Raw genomic sequence first — 16,107 nt, forward strand, 5'->3', positions numbered from 1 at the left:
GTCAAATCTCGCAAGATTCAGAAATCTAAAAATCGGCACGCGTGCTTTTTGTGTTCTGCATGCTTTTCCCGATTTCCCGACTTTGTCATTGTAATGTGAATTCATTTTGTTTTAGACTACGATCAACTTCAGAGAAATTAATATGACGAACCCGATGAAAAAGAAAAAGCTTGATTAAAGTTTTGATTCTACTTTACGGTCGAGATTTAAAAAAGGAATCACTGTCACAAATCTGGATATCTCTTGATATCGAATACCCATCGTTAAATAATGATTTGGCATGTGCATGTTTCTTATGTAAAATGTTTTTTGTGCCTTTTTTACGCACAATGGGTGCCCAGCACTATGTTTTATTACGCAAATATATGGTAATATTTTATGTTCCACCCATTTCAATTTTGGTCGGCACATTATTTGATAGTTTGTCTGTATATCAATTATTTTTGAGTGTGCCTTTTTTTTTATCCAGAAGCATAGTGGGTTCTCGATATTGCATTATATCACGCAAATATATGTTATTATTTTATGTTCCACTCATTTTAATTTTTCCGGTCGGCGAGTATATTTTATTTAATTTTACTGGTCCGCCAGGGTAGAAAGGTTGGGAACCACTGCTCTATAGGATATGCCGGGACTAGTTATCTATTAGCAATATGGACTTGATGGCGACGGGGTCTAAACTAGCGTTTAAATGAGCGAGGGGTCGGCAGAAACAGGATGTGCGATAACATGCGTACTCCGAACGAACGCTCAGCACCATGATCAAACCGTCGACCCTGGTTCCCACATTCATTTGTCAAGTGCCAGTATTTAGCGCTGAAAATCCATAATTTAGCAGCTGTTTTTGAATCTAATATTGGAGATTCGTCTGATCAGCATGGGGCTTACAATTAAACAATTCTATTCTAAACGCGGCGGTATGGCTCATCGTGCTAAGCGTTAGGAATACGCTCGCCATCGCACCTCTGATTACCCTGCGTGGGTGTGCATCCCATGCGGGGATGGTTATGTGCGAGAGGATAGCTTGACTCCTCGCCGACACAGGGTGGTTCACGTAACCGCTGGTCGGTTACGGCTTCCTGCTCCACCAAGTCCATGCTTGCGGGAAAAAAAACTAGCTAATCCCATACCCGACATGGAATGGTAACCGGACGAATGGCCACGGTTCGCCATACGATTAAGCCGTCTTATCGGCTTTCCTCTCCGCTAGGATGAATCCTATATCAGAAATAACTAAAACACCGTGAGATGCTCCTTTTGAATTTCTTTAGCTTGTCAAGGAAAATTAGAGTTCCTGCACAAACGGAAATCATTCTCATTTAACAGTCAACATCCGGCGTAAAAAATCAATAGAACATGCAAAGGAAACGAAGCGCAAAACATGCAGATCTCCAGTCAAGGGTTGAAGAAGGGTTCATCTCTATAAATTGGGAAAACACGAATTCAGTAAACAAACTCAGCGTCACCGGCACCGCACAATTTGAAACCAAGGTTGGCTTTGCCGGCCGGGACTACGCCTCAACATATTCATTGAAACGTGCAACACCTACTTTGTTTGATTTTGTGCGCCGCTGTTGACTGATTGTACAAGCCCGGTACAATACCTGGTCATATTACTTACAGTAAACCGTACCACACAGATCATTCAGTGTTACACATGTGTTTGTCTGATCTTATGCGACGTTATTTCGCTGATAATTGACAATACGTAACTGATTGTGGCTAGCCTGAAGGTTTAGTCATTCATTAACTATGGCAAATATTGACGACGACACAACTTCAGTTGAACGAACAATGCTTGCTTTCTCGCCATTGTGCTTAGGCATTCTATGCAGTATCACTATCAAAACCAAGCCGGACATCCATTTTACAGCAATTCTGGTTTCACAACCAAACCAAAAACTAGCATTACAGGCCAAAGCAAAATAACAGCATTATTTTTCAGCATCTCTCATTTAAATAACATCTTCTCTATATACCAGCTGAAAATTAATCGCAAGAATCATCTCAAGTGCTAATAAAGAAGCACAAAGAAGCTGCAGAATCAGCCAAACAAGGCTAGATAGATTCTAGAACTTCACCAAAATTATGAGACTGTACAATACATATCATTTGATAAGTAAAACACTAAATAAGCTAAAACAAGCATATCACAAATAAATTCATAATATGTACAGCTATGACAGCCCACAAACTATGATACATGTAAAATCATGCGATTAAAATGTCAAAATTTGAATCAAACCTGAAAATTTGTGCTTACACAAGAATCCGAGAATAATTATGCAAAGCTAATGTAACATTAAAATTTACTGAGGAACAAATAATTTTCAGTAGGCTTTATTATAAGCAATTGATGAAACGCCTGCATCTTTAAAACATACTTTGTAACGAAATTTATAACTGGTATAGTCAAGAAAGGAACATAAATATACAAGGGAACATGATGCGAAGAAATCAGTTGAGCTCAGCAAGCAAGAGCTGGAACAGTAAGTGCAGAATGAGGCCTGTCATCTATAGCAAGAGTTAATTAGCAATTTGCGTAGATTGCGGAAGTGATTTTAAAATTCCTTTCAATGTATTTAGTTCATGAGTTAGTTCATTTACACGGTCATGCAATCGCTTGTTTTCATTTGATAGGTCTGCCACTTTAAGCATTTAACGTGTCACTGAGCATTTAACGTGTCTCGTCGTTATAATGTAATTGTGCTCATCGTTAATCACGTTTGATTCGAGATTACTATTAGGATTACTAAAATGAAAGAATACTATTCTAAAATAACATAAAACACGTGATGAACTGCCAACTATAAATAAATTGGAGTCGTATTTTTACGATCTTGGGATTTGTCAAACTTGATTCGTTCTTTCGCACTTGAGATTATTTTTAAGCAAGATATCACCATTTAAAAAATCACAAAGTCTAGGCAAAATGCGAACAATTGAAATATATTTTATTGCATTCGGCTTCGTCGGTAGTTTCAGAACGAACAAAAAAGGTACATCGCGGATCGCGCGCACAATTGATTGCGTGCGGCTCTGTCGGTAGTTTCAAAATGGGAAAAAGGTACATCGCGCGCACAATTGACAGTGTTTCGATTTTGCAGTTACTACGATAAAAACCTAACATAACACCAAATTTTGTGATTTACAATGTCTATAAAAGCGTTTTCGATCTGAGGTGAGTCTGCTGAAACCAAACGTGTGATCTTCCATTTTAAGTTTTAATATTTTAGAATGCCTATTTTCAATCAAGAAATTTGAGTTGCGGATTTACCTCTTTACTACTAATTATTATAAAGGAGATCAGTGTGATTATTTCGTCTGTCGACAATATAACGTCGGTAAAGTACTACCTTTCTATCATTTTTTTTTTAAGTGAATAGTTTTTCAATTCTTGCATAACTGTGTGTTCAGTCAGGCAAACTAGGATGGGATAAGCACACAATGTGCTCCACGTTTGCGGCATCTGCATAATTTGAATATATTTGTAGTCATATCAAAATGTGTAGAAGAAATCACAATGATTGATAGATATTTCGATTTGGCTTTAGATCTCAACAAGGACCTCGACTTGCACTCACTCTAACTCAGCGGTCACTGTATTGAGCGTCTTCCGGATATATAACGAGGAATTTCATGCAGACTCGGGTTGTGACAAATTAAGTGAACTTTTCAAAAAAAATCATCAGAATGCGTCGCATGGTCATGTGATTGCTAATAACCAATGAAAGAGCACTTCATTTTGCGGTCTCCTTCACCCGCTTTGTTTCCTTATTATACCTTACATCTTTCTCTTGTCACGTCAAATTTGACGCCGTCAGGTGAGCACTGGTTTTATTTTTGCATATTTTTTTTTAAGTTTAATGGTTTACGTGCATACTTGCATCGCTAATCCTTCTATAATCCAACGCTTGTATTGCTTTACAGCCATCTTCTAAGATTTTTCGAGCTATACTAACACAGTTAAACTAAACTTAGGACTTGAATTATCGATTCAAATGTCAACGTGGAATGGAGATTACAAGTTCTGAAATTGGTGAGATGAATCTAAACTGGGAGATGCAATGATTATTATTAGAGATAATCTTTTTCCTTCAGTTAGGCCTTAGCATAGTACTAAACGATTTTTGGTGTGTAATTGCTGAATCGAAGACGACGTCGTAAACTAATGGAGGCGATCGAGAATAGTGCATCTTAAGCCATCTTACATATTTCAGATCGTGTTTATGCAAGCTGACTGAACGTAAACAAGCTGCGAATGTTGACATCGGAAACTGCTTGAGCGGAACAGAAACTACGGTTAAACAAATATTCATTAATTAGGAATTACAGGCCATAACATAGCACTAGATTGAATTGAGTGTGTATTTGCGTTGAATCAAAGACCCATGGGAAGATATGCCTGTGCAAAGATGTTTGGACCCTTTCATAAATAGAGATGGTTGTGTTGGGATGTTCCGAATATAGTACAGGTGATAATATTTGCTTACTTTTTTTAATTATTTCAACGGTCACTTCTTTTGTTGTTTAGGTCCAAACCTGTTTTTTTGTCATGTCAAGAATTTACGTGGGCCCAAGTAGCGTTCTCTTTTTCCATATCTTTCAGTTATTTCAGATATTCAGATACATGACTAATAGCTGAAAATAAACTAAATAATAATACAGTTAGGCCATAACATAGTATTAAAGCGAGGGTTGTTGCCAAATTCCTGAATCGAAGACTCGCGTAAGTTTAGTTGAACAGAGGCGATCAAGGATTAATAAGATAACTGTTAATTTATTAACATTTATAAGTGCAAAACCGCATGGCAATATAGTATACAATGTTGGTCAAATCAAGTGTTAGGATTCCATCAGAGTCATTGTATTGTCTTCTTATATTACCCTTAACATGAATCTGATTACATATAAAGGTTTTATACTACTGGGCTCTTGCGCTGAGAAACGTACGTTCGTTGTAAGTGTATTCAGATTTACACTTTGAATAGTCTTCCAATAAATCCTTCGTTTCAGCTGTTTCACAAATAATATTTATTCTAACGGCAATTAATAAATGATCTCGTTTAATTCGCAGTCTTCTCGTTATCTTGCATGACATTTTTTTTCTTACAGTTATGTTTACTTATGCAGTTAGACTAATATTAGGCCTAAAATCGTTATTTCGAGGTGGAATTGGACCACAAGTTTTGGAAATGTTGGCATCGAGCTCAGCTAGAAGAAATGCGGTTAGATGAACATTTATCCAGTTAAGCATGAAGAATCATGCTTAACTGGATATGGATGACTGCGAATCTGCAGTCCGGGTTAAAGTTGTTTCATTCTTTAGTTAAAAATAGCGAACCTTGTGGCGGTGGTCAGCTCGGACAAATTGCATACCCGGATTACTTCGTTTCGGCTTTCGTGACCATATATTTCAATATCGATCTCTCGTTATAAGTTATTTGGGTAATATATATATAAAGTAGTTTGCTATACTGCTGCTTAGTTCATACTACTGTCTTCCTTATAAATTTTGTTTGCGGTTGTTCTCCACGTTATCATAAAAAGCTTTTTGTTTCTATTTTAGAAACTTAAAATCGGTTATGGAATTTATTCAATTAAAGAAAAACCGTTTTTATTTAAGCAAGATGATTGTCTTTCTGATGCGTCGTAAATATAAATGTAGTTTTTGCGTTTTGAATATGAGCCTTGCAACAGAAATTTCAAAATTTGTCTTTTTAAAAACAATATCTAACATAGTCGGAATCCGATGTTTGTGTTACAGAAATTGTCGGAATGTGAAATTAAGTCTTTAAATGTATTCCTTGGGAGCTGACAGCTGTAGGTCTTCCGCTACGTCTGGGAATAAAACAAGTAAGTTATTTCAAACAATTTGAAGTAAATTGAAATTTCCTATCAAAAAACTATTAAATGTACAGTTTTTCTACACTGCGATGTTTTTGTTTTGCCTTAGAAATTGTCAATCAGTGCTTGAAAGTATCCAATGCAAGCGAAAAACACAAGAAGCAAAATACGATTTTTCTGTGCGTCTTGAACATAAACAAGGTAAAGTACCTTTTAAATTTTATTATAGACAAAATTAAATTTATTTCTCTTAAAACATTCCCAACCGCGGGCGTATTTTGTTTTGGGGATAAATTTTGCTTAGCATATTATGCTGCAATGAATTGCTAATATTCTTTATTTCTTTATTATTACTATAATGGTTACTCGAATTGTACAAAAGCGTGAGTGAGCATGGTCCATTACGAACAAATAAAGTGGTATTATGTATAGTCAGGGAAGAATAAAAAGTTCCGAAATAGGCGAAGGAGGAATTTAGCGTAAAAGGTTTGGACCACTGCTAAAAATTACTTTTTACTCTTGCAGTGCTCTTTTATATGAATTGAATTCAATTCACAGTAAAACTAATTCCGAGCTAAAACATTCTATCTGTACCGGCATAGGCATCTGTGTTAAGTGAAATAACAATGAACGCAAAACAACGCATAGCGGGGGTTACTTCGATGCTCTGGCTGAAATTATCATTTTTAATTGGGCTGGAATAATTCGGGTTCGACAGTTCTAACTTGTATTTTATCATGCAGGTTATGTCCTGATTACGAGCAAGCGAATTTCAAGAATCAAGAGTTTGTTGAAGTAAGTATATATATATATGCAATATATTCTTTCCATATTTATCCAAGTGGAGAGGAAACCCTGTAAGATGGTTTGATCACGTGGACTCATGGGCATTAAAGCGAATCCCAAGAATCAAGAGTTTGTTGATGTAAGTATATGCAAGATATTATTTCCATATTTATCCAAGCGGAGAGGAAATCCGATAAGACGGTTTGATCACATGGACATCACGGCCCTCGTCCGGTTACCAGTTCATGTCGAGTATGAGAATAGTTGACCAGTTTTTGTTAGTTTTAGATGCATATAGGCTACTTGATGGCGTATGTAACTCTGACCGACCAGCGGTTACGTAAACCACCTACAGAGTCCCTCCCTCTACTCTACATGATTCAAATATATCAGATTGTTTAAAGTGAGTTGACAATTGCCAGGACATACTCGTTATTATGTTCTCGAAACCCATCTTGGAGACGAGGGCTTGCTTCATCTTGAGGTCCACCATCTAGTACTTTCTTCCCTTTGCTTATTTCTCCATGTTAGGCGTAAACAACTCTGTTTCAGTTTTCTTTAGGTTTTTAGATAGTTGAACAACTCTCTCTCCAGCTATTTAAGGTTTAAATAGTTGTGTGTAAAAAATATCAATAATGCTAAGTAAATATAGGTACTATCATATATATATATATGTGAAAGTGAACGATGAAACGAGGAAAAATATTTCTCAGTTATGGGCATTCTTAGTCAAGTACGTTCCTCATTTTTGATCTGGATAAGCGTTTGTGAGCCATGTGCCGAAATTTATTTCAGTCAGTCGCCCATGTTGTGTGAATTTATGAATTCATGCCTTATTTCAGAGGTTGTCAAACTTTATTTCAATATTTTTCTATTTAAAAGAATTAGCTTATTTCTTTACAATCGTAACCAGCAAACAAGGAAGGTTCATTCGTAGTGATAGCGTAACAGACCGCGATAACCGATTTTATGAAAATACTTGTTGCTCATAGCTTGTATTGAAACTAAAGTACTATATGTCAACATATGTTCCGCCATGATTTGTCCGAATAATCTCACCCTGAAATACACTTGCCAGAGTTGTTTTCTCTAGCTTTGTATTGTTGTTGGGTTGAAGAAAATTTTTGACTGTAGAATTTCCTGATCGCCAATATACCCTCAAAATTAGGCCAAATTCACTACAGGGGTTAAGTTTAATCCAGACTCGGAATCAGTTTTGTTTCATAACTAATCCACAAGTTGGATTTGAGAAATTGTATAATATCAATTGCGATTATAGGTTTAGGTAATTTCTCTTTACTCAAGCATTCAAACGAAACTCTATCAGTGGTTCACAAACTTTTTGATCCGCCCCCCCTCTCTCATAATTTGTCTCGCGCCCCACCTCAACATAACTATAACAAATAGTAAGGCGAAATTATGTTTTATTCAATAAACTCGATGAAAATATGTGGATAGGACGTAAATATACAAAATAAAAGAAATGTCAATATTCAAAAGGCGGGCAAAATCAAATCTAACAAATTTTCAATTAGCTCAACGCACCCTCAGAAAATTGTCTGCGCCCCCCTCGTGGGATGATCCCTAACTGTTCTTTACGAATTTCTATTGAGACCGATATCTAACTTTATTTTATCATGCAGGTTCTGTCCGGATTACGGAACAAGCTGATTGAAGCGACAACGGATCTCACAAATCATCGGTCTGTCTGTAGGTATTTTTAATATTGTTCGTAGAAGGCAATGGAATCCGCTATGATATTGAAATGGTCTTCTACCGATGTGATCGTTTCTTTTGATCAGCTCTTGTGTACCTGCAGGGTAATGGCAATTTGGCAACGTTGGGCGAAGTACTAAAACTAAAAAATCATCCGATTCAGGCAATGGTGCCTGGTGGATAGATTATGACGAGTCCACAAGTTATTATTTCATTTGGAGACTGATGAATGGGCGGCCAAAGTCCCGTCACTGACTCGATGCAGTGATATTGATGAGCTAATATTTCAGTAGTGCTGCTGCTAAATAATAGGCCTACATTCTGCACCCACGGAAATATAGTTACTGTTGCCATATGCAGCTCCGAGTACACAAGCTAGCTGATGAATTTTATGACTACTCAAATCGCCTGGTCTGAGTCGCAAATGTTATTTCTGATGTTATTGGACACGAAATGGACATGCGTATCGTCTTATTATTAGGTTGGTGTAAAAATATCGCCTTTTTTGTACTAACTACTGGACGAATTGCTTGGAAATTTTCAGTGATTAAAGTATGAACTTGAAAAGGTAGAAGGCAATTACTTCTATTTATTTCAAAAATTTCTGTCCACTGTGTGATTCATTTGTTCGATGCCGTTGACGTCATCAAAATTAGATGCCGTCGCGTCCCCAAAATTGAAGTTGCGCACATTTTGGGGGTTTCGCTTGAGCGTTAACAATCTGGGGGTCAAATAGTACCTTACTTCTTCGTGTTGGCTTTCGTGTCCATATATTTGAGCATCGCTCTCTTGTTGTATGAGTTAAACAAATTTATATGTATTTCTAACTTTTTGAATAATCAAAATCTACTTCTCTTCTGCAGTGTCCTGTCCTGCGTTGAATCCATTCTTATATTTCAGTTGCGTTCTGGATTGAAAGGTCAAAGAAGAGATTGACAACACGGCGACAGAAATAAATGGCTTGATAGTTCTTCAGAATTATATAAATCGAATATTTTTATTTTTCCTTAACCACTCTTTTACCTTGGTTTGTCGGATATCAAAGCCTACCCCATATCTACGTGAAAGTTTAAAATGCGCCCCCTTGATTTTACTGAATTCTTTAACGACTGTTTGTTGCTTTGGGATAATTTGTGTTATCAAAATGAGGTTTCACCCATTGTGCGATCTAGTCGGAAAAGCTTAATATCTCAATGTTGCTCGCTTTTAAACAATCTGTCCCTGCATTCTCACTAATATCTCAAAACCTAATCCATCTCTCGTATATTTTTTCTGAGCGCTAGCTAATGTTTTGGGTGAGTTCCCCAGATTACATTTTTTTAGCCCTTCATTTCAGAGATTTCGCACCCAAGAATTGGCTTGATCGGAAAGCTAGCAAACGTTCCAAGTAAGCCAAGGCTCTTACAATATGTTTTCGTGTATTTATTCCTTTTTGTGAAGAATAATAAAATTATTAAAGCAATATCCTTTTTCCGTGATTATTGGTTGTAAGGAGTTCGGTTTTGTTAAGCGCGGATAAGAAATAAGATTTGGGAGCATAGGTGTAAGAAGTGTCTTAAAAGATCATGCAGCATAACACGCAGAATCCCGCCACTGGTTTATGACGTCACACTGGCAAGCCGTGATTTTATGTGGCGCGCTGTCGCCGGATCCAGGCTGAAACGACGAGATTCGTTTTTATCTCTGACCGACCATGGGCCATAGATAAATCGAGTATAATTGCAGGAATCTATTCCTGATCATGCGTGATCATACATGATGTGAATGAAAATGTCAAAAGTCTTTATTTTCTGAGATCTGACCCTTCGATTTCCTTCATTTTCTCTTATTTTGAGTTTTTCATCGTCTCACTCTGACCCTTCGATTTCCTTCATTTTCTCTTATTTTGAGTTTTTTATCCTCTCACTGCTCGGGTTTCTCCTTCGCTATGTAGATCTTTGCGCCACCCTTCCAGTGAAGACACACATTTGATAAGCGGATGTTACATTCGCGGGATTCAAACTTCAGTCACCGTCAACAAATTTATGGTCTACCCAGCGCCTTTACTAACTAGGCCAATTCAGAACTTTGAAACGAAGGTCTAAGGTTTAATATTCATTTATCCTCTCAAAGGACTTGTAAAAAAAAGAAATTATAAAGTCATTTAAGATGAATGATAAATATTAGAACTTAGCAATTTGCTCTCACGTTCGTCTTTGGACTAGTTGGTAAAGGCGGTTGATATACCTTTAGTTTGTTCATGGTGACCAAAGTTTGAATCCCGCGAACTTACTCTCCCGTATCAATTTCGTGTCGTCATTATTTGGATTACGCAGATATCTAAAATATGAAGGAAGCTCCGACTTGAAAGAAGATAGAACTCCCAAAATAAACGAAAATGGGGAAAATTGAAGGGTCAATCCCAAAATAAACGAAAATGGGGAAAACTGAAGGGTCATTTCTTGGAAAAAGTGGAATTTCGACATTTTTATTTGAATCACATATGATCAAGCATGATCGTAGATAAATTTCAGTAATTACACTCGATTTATCTATGGCCGATGGTCGGCCAGAGATAAAAATTTACGCGTCATATCGGGCCCGGATCCGGCGCCAGCGCGCCCCAAAATGCCGCTGCTCGTTAGGATGACGTCATAACCTAGTGACGTCATACGCATGGTGAACACGCCTTTCCTACATACACCACGGCGATCGCTAGTTTATCCCGGACAACAACTATTCGAAACCCCTGATAAACCAATCCCAGACTCTGAGCCAGCATCTCATCATCTTCTCATGGTTGACATTTATTAAATACGCATTAATTCAAAATAAAAAAAGGAATCAAACTGTCTAAATTATGTTAAAATAACACAATCTGCTAAGATACCGGCACAGAACAAAAATTGTGACAGAGCATTAAAAGAGTAAGAAAGATTTGGATATACCTAGCGCAAGCACAAAGTTCCAAATGCCATTTTTCAGTCCTATTAGTAGTCAATTAACACTAATATAATTACACCAAATCAGGCGGGCCTCAATTAAAGAGTGTTACTCGTATTTTTAAATGGCAGTCTATCGCTCTGTAACCGGGTTTTAGGTCAGCGCTTGCTTCGCCGATCCAGATATTCACTCCACGGCAGATGACCAACGTGGGCTATGGGTACCGGTTTGCTCAATTCAAATGAAAATACAGATTGTACAATTCTAAAACACTCGCTATCAAGATAAAACTGCCATTCTACGTCTGCTTGATTCAAGATGAATATTTTCTTTTTCCTCCGTCCAGAACGTACCTGAAATTTAAAAAAAATGGCCTAAAATGGCAATAACTTCTGGACTAAAATTGCGACGCCAATTACATATTCTACAATACCAATTATGAGACTACAACACCACATTCTTGGGATTGAATAACACTTTGACAAAGGATCACTTGGGACAGCGAAAATTGACAGCACTCGACTCCAAACCAGACAGCCGAGAGTTAAATAAAAACGGGACAAGCGTGTCAATAGGATTTGAAGACATGTAGTTCACAATATTCAATACAAAACATTTATGAAATATTTTAGGTCATTCTCATTTTGAGTCGCCAGGCAAGCCGATCTTCAACTGGCAGCAAACAACACATAAAATCTATATTGATTTCATTTTAGATATGATACTCTCGAAGTATGAGAACCGAGATGGCGGACACCGGAATGAGTGTGTACCAGGTTAGGGCTAGGCTATAATTCCAGGGACAAATACTACGGAAGTCACTTGGCTAGTCCCGGAACTTGAAATAGAATTATGGCCCAACCCCAACCTGGTACTACCTACATATTCATTCCGGTGTCCGCCCATCTTGGTACGCATACTTCAGGAGTACCAACAAATTATAGTTGGGCGAATATTCTTGAAATTCAGAATTGCAGCTAAAATTGGGCATTAAATATATCGATAAAGATACTGATTGAATAATTGTTACTATATTTTACGCCTTTATAAGAAGACATTGAATATTTACTCCTTTTATCCCGATTAGTAAGATTCATTTCGCCTCGATCCGCTGTTCTGGGCAGAATCTGAATGATAAGTTACGAGTTTTAAAAAATGCAGAATTTTTTTACAAGAATGATAACTATTCACATATATGTGGCTATTTGATGAAGTGCGATGTTATGTGTAATGGACACACGGCTGTTTTCTTCCCATTGAGATATTGGTGAAATATGATTCTTATTGTGAGTGGCAACTCGGCGAACTGACCCAATCGAATGATGGATTTTGTGTTTTCAATAATAAATCTTGGTGACCTATTTCAATAGAAGTTCCCATACAATCATGGCGTTGAAATAGGAAATTTAAATATCTTATTAGTAATCAAGATTCGATTATTGAGTTATCAGGTATCCAAAAATGCCCCGATTTAGTATTTAGTGCCAGTTTAGCAGGTGCTCCCGAAGTATGTGCACCAAGATGGCGCACAACCTGAATATAGTATGTGTACCAGGTATCAGGTTGTGCGCCATCTTGGTGCACATACTTCTGACGACTATTTTGTTCCCAGTGACTAGTGAGTTATTGATAAAGCATGATTCTTATTGTGGGTGACAACTCGGCGCGAACTGACTGGGTGATGAAATTAGCAAGTATTCAAAAATGCCCAGCTTTAGTAGTTAATGTCAGTTCGGCACGACCCAACACGCAGTGGAATAGATACATCGAAGTAGAACTTACCAACTGCAGCTATCCCGAGACCAGGATATGATTTTTGGAGAATATACGGGTGAAATATTTCATTCCGGCTTCGTCTCCATATATTTGAGCATTGCTATCTTGTTCCTTCAAAATCTCATTTCGCATTCGTACGCCTGCTATATAATAAAGCATTTGGTGTAAAAATATTTTGGCGCAAGATGGAAGAAAGATAATAGCCGTATATTAATTTTTTTCAGCGTTTAAGTTAACAGAGCTGTAATAACTTGGTAGAAATAATTATTTGATGCTGTACAACTTCATTGGTATAATCACAAAAATTCACAATAATCACAATACAGCTTTGTTTATGTATAGAAAAACTTATGGTCACGATCGTTCTTGTTGAATACGGAAAATCACTGAGAACGCAGAATTTACTTTTAAGATTTTGTTGTTGGTGAAGCGCTTGAATTATTTAAAATCATACATTTTACAAACAATACGAACAAACAATATATGTCTTTCTTCACAAATAAAAATATTTTTGATATAATAGAAAACATATTCGACCCACCTGTTCATTTACATCGATCAATTGCCACTCGGCCCCACCTGTTCATTTACATCGATCAATTGCCACTCGGCCACCAGCAGTAACAATATCTTCTACTTTCACAGAGACCTGAAATTAAATTGGAAATTATAAAACATTTGGTCTATAATCAAGCTGTAATAACTTTATAGATTTTGTAACATTTTTAGGCCAACTATCTTTCCATTTACATCAACCAATCATCACTCGTCAACTAGCAGTAACAATATCTTCCTTCTTCGCAAAGCCCTGTACTTAGATTAAAAATTATAAGGCCTTTGCTTTATAATCAAGTTATGATGGGACTGTTGAACTAAAATGTTGTTACATTTTTAGATCAATTAGGCCTACTTACCTTTCTACCTACATCAATCAGTCGTCACTCCACCATCAATCAGGCCAATATCATTTGACGGTAGATATGTCTTCTCTTTTATGTCTGTAATTTGAAAGCAATTACAATGTAGCGATGATACAAAGTTCTTGTGCAAAGTAGGAAAATTATGAACAGCACTTTGACCAGGATTACAACTTAAAAAAAAATGACCAGAAAACAAGACTTGATTCATAAATAAAAACGTTGCAAAACACGTGAATAAATACACTCAAAAGGTATATAAGAAAAGAAACAAGAACTCAATGCTGAAAATATATTCATCATATAACACTCGAAGTTCTGAATAGGACTAAAAAATGCGCCATGAATCGAAATAGATTATTATTCATAAATCTTCAAGCTCTAGCTCAATTCAAAATAGAATGGAAGAATGGCAATGAATTAGTGAACTTTGTTATATCTGGACCTTCCCTGTCTTGAAACTGTTCATATACCCTGAGCACACTAGCGCAGAAACGACCTTTCACTACCACGCCCTGACCTGAAATGTGGCACGCGCGACAAATATTTTTTTATGGTCAAAAGAGAAGAAAAAAGGCAGTATCAAAGAGAAACACAAGGAAAGGGAGTTGTCATTTTTAATAAAGAAACGAAGATACTCTAACCTCATTCTCACTCTGATCAATGGCCAATGATTGTTGTTTATTGTTTACTATTGGAAATAAAGAACGTAGATTTATTTGAGATGTGACTTCGACTCGCAAAAATACTTTACTTCAGCCTTCGTTGATATAAATTATATCTGTATTAAGAGCACCATTACTGCGGGTACAGCAAGGGTCATCTTTCTACGGCAAGGCAGAATACTGTATTCATATTTAAGTCGACTTAATCATATGAAGAACCACGACTTCTCTATAACAGTAACCAACCGCTGGTCCGCGAAGCTTTTTTGTCGGTCCGCGAAAAATGTCGTTATTTGTGTTTTTTCTGCGGTCTCAATCGCTTTACCGAAGACGGAGTAGCATTGGTGTATTACGCAATTCCTCTTCCGCCGTCATATCGCTGTTTGATAAGCGGTAAATGGCCGGGCGACGTCTTGGCGCCGAGTAATCACACTTTTCGCTTTTGATTCAATGCAAAAAGGGCTCCGTCAAATCTCGCAAGATTCAGAAATCTAAAAATCGGCACGCGTGCTTTTTCTGTTCTGCATGCTTTTCCCGATTTCCCGACTTTGTCATTGTAATGTGAATTCATTTTGTTTTAGACTACGATCAACTTCAGAGGAATTAATATGACGAACCCGATGAAAAAGAAAAAGCTTGATTAAAGTTTTGATTCTACTTTACGGTCGAGATTTAAAAAAGGAATCACTGTCACAAATCTGGATATCTCTTGATATCGAATACCCATCGTTAAATAATGATTTGGCATGTGCATGTTTCTTATGTAAAATGTTTTTTGTGCCTTTTTTACGCACAATGGGTGCCCAGCACTATGTTTTATTACGCAAATATATGGTAATATTTTATGTTCCACCCATTTCAATTTTGGTCGGCACATTATTTGATAGTTTGTCTGTATATCAATTATTTTTGAGTGTGCCTTTTTTTTTATCCAGAAGCATAGTGGGTTCTTGATATTGCATTATATCACGCAAATATATGTTATTATTTTATGTTCCACTCATTTCAATTTTTTCCGGTCGGCGAGTATATTTTATTTAATTTTACTGGTCCGCCAGGGTAGAAAGGTTGGGAACCACTGCTCTATAGGATATGCCGGCACTAGTTATCTATTAGCAATATGGACTTGATGGCGACGGGGTCTAAACTAGCGTTTAAATGAGCGAGGGGTCGGCAGAAACAGGATGTGCGATAACATGCGTATTCCGAACGAACGCTCAGCACCATGATCAAACCGTCGACCCTGGTTCCCACATTCTTTTGTCAAGTGCCAGTATTTAGCGCTGAAAATCCATAATTTAGCAGCTGTTTTTGAATCTAATATTGGAGATTCGTCTGATCAGTATGGGGCTTACAATTAAACAATTCTATTCTAAACGCGGCGGTATGGCTCATCGTGCTAAGCGTTAGGAATACGCTCGCCATCGCACCTCTGATTACCCTGCGTGGGTTCGCATCCCATGCGGGGATGGTTATGT

General features: G+C 37.2%; 1 long non-coding RNA gene across 1 annotated transcript; it reads right to left on the minus strand.

Moving 5' to 3' along the window:
* Positions 1-11,139: 11,139 nt before the first annotated feature.
* Positions 11,140-14,498, minus strand: LOC120333209 (uncharacterized). Its single transcript, XR_013479974.1, has 5 exons — positions 13,962-14,498; positions 13,627-13,696; positions 13,054-13,190; positions 12,341-12,398; positions 11,140-11,624 (listed from the first exon to the last, which is right to left on the minus strand). It is a non-coding gene; the product is annotated as an uncharacterized LOC120333209 (long non-coding RNA).
* Positions 14,499-16,107: the final 1,609 nt, after the last annotated feature.

Source organism: Styela clava, chromosome 13 (genome assembly GCF_964204865.1).
Source record: "Styela clava chromosome 13, kaStyClav1.hap1.2, whole genome shotgun sequence".
In the NCBI taxonomy this organism is placed as follows: domain Eukaryota; kingdom Metazoa; phylum Chordata; class Ascidiacea; order Stolidobranchia; family Styelidae; genus Styela; species Styela clava.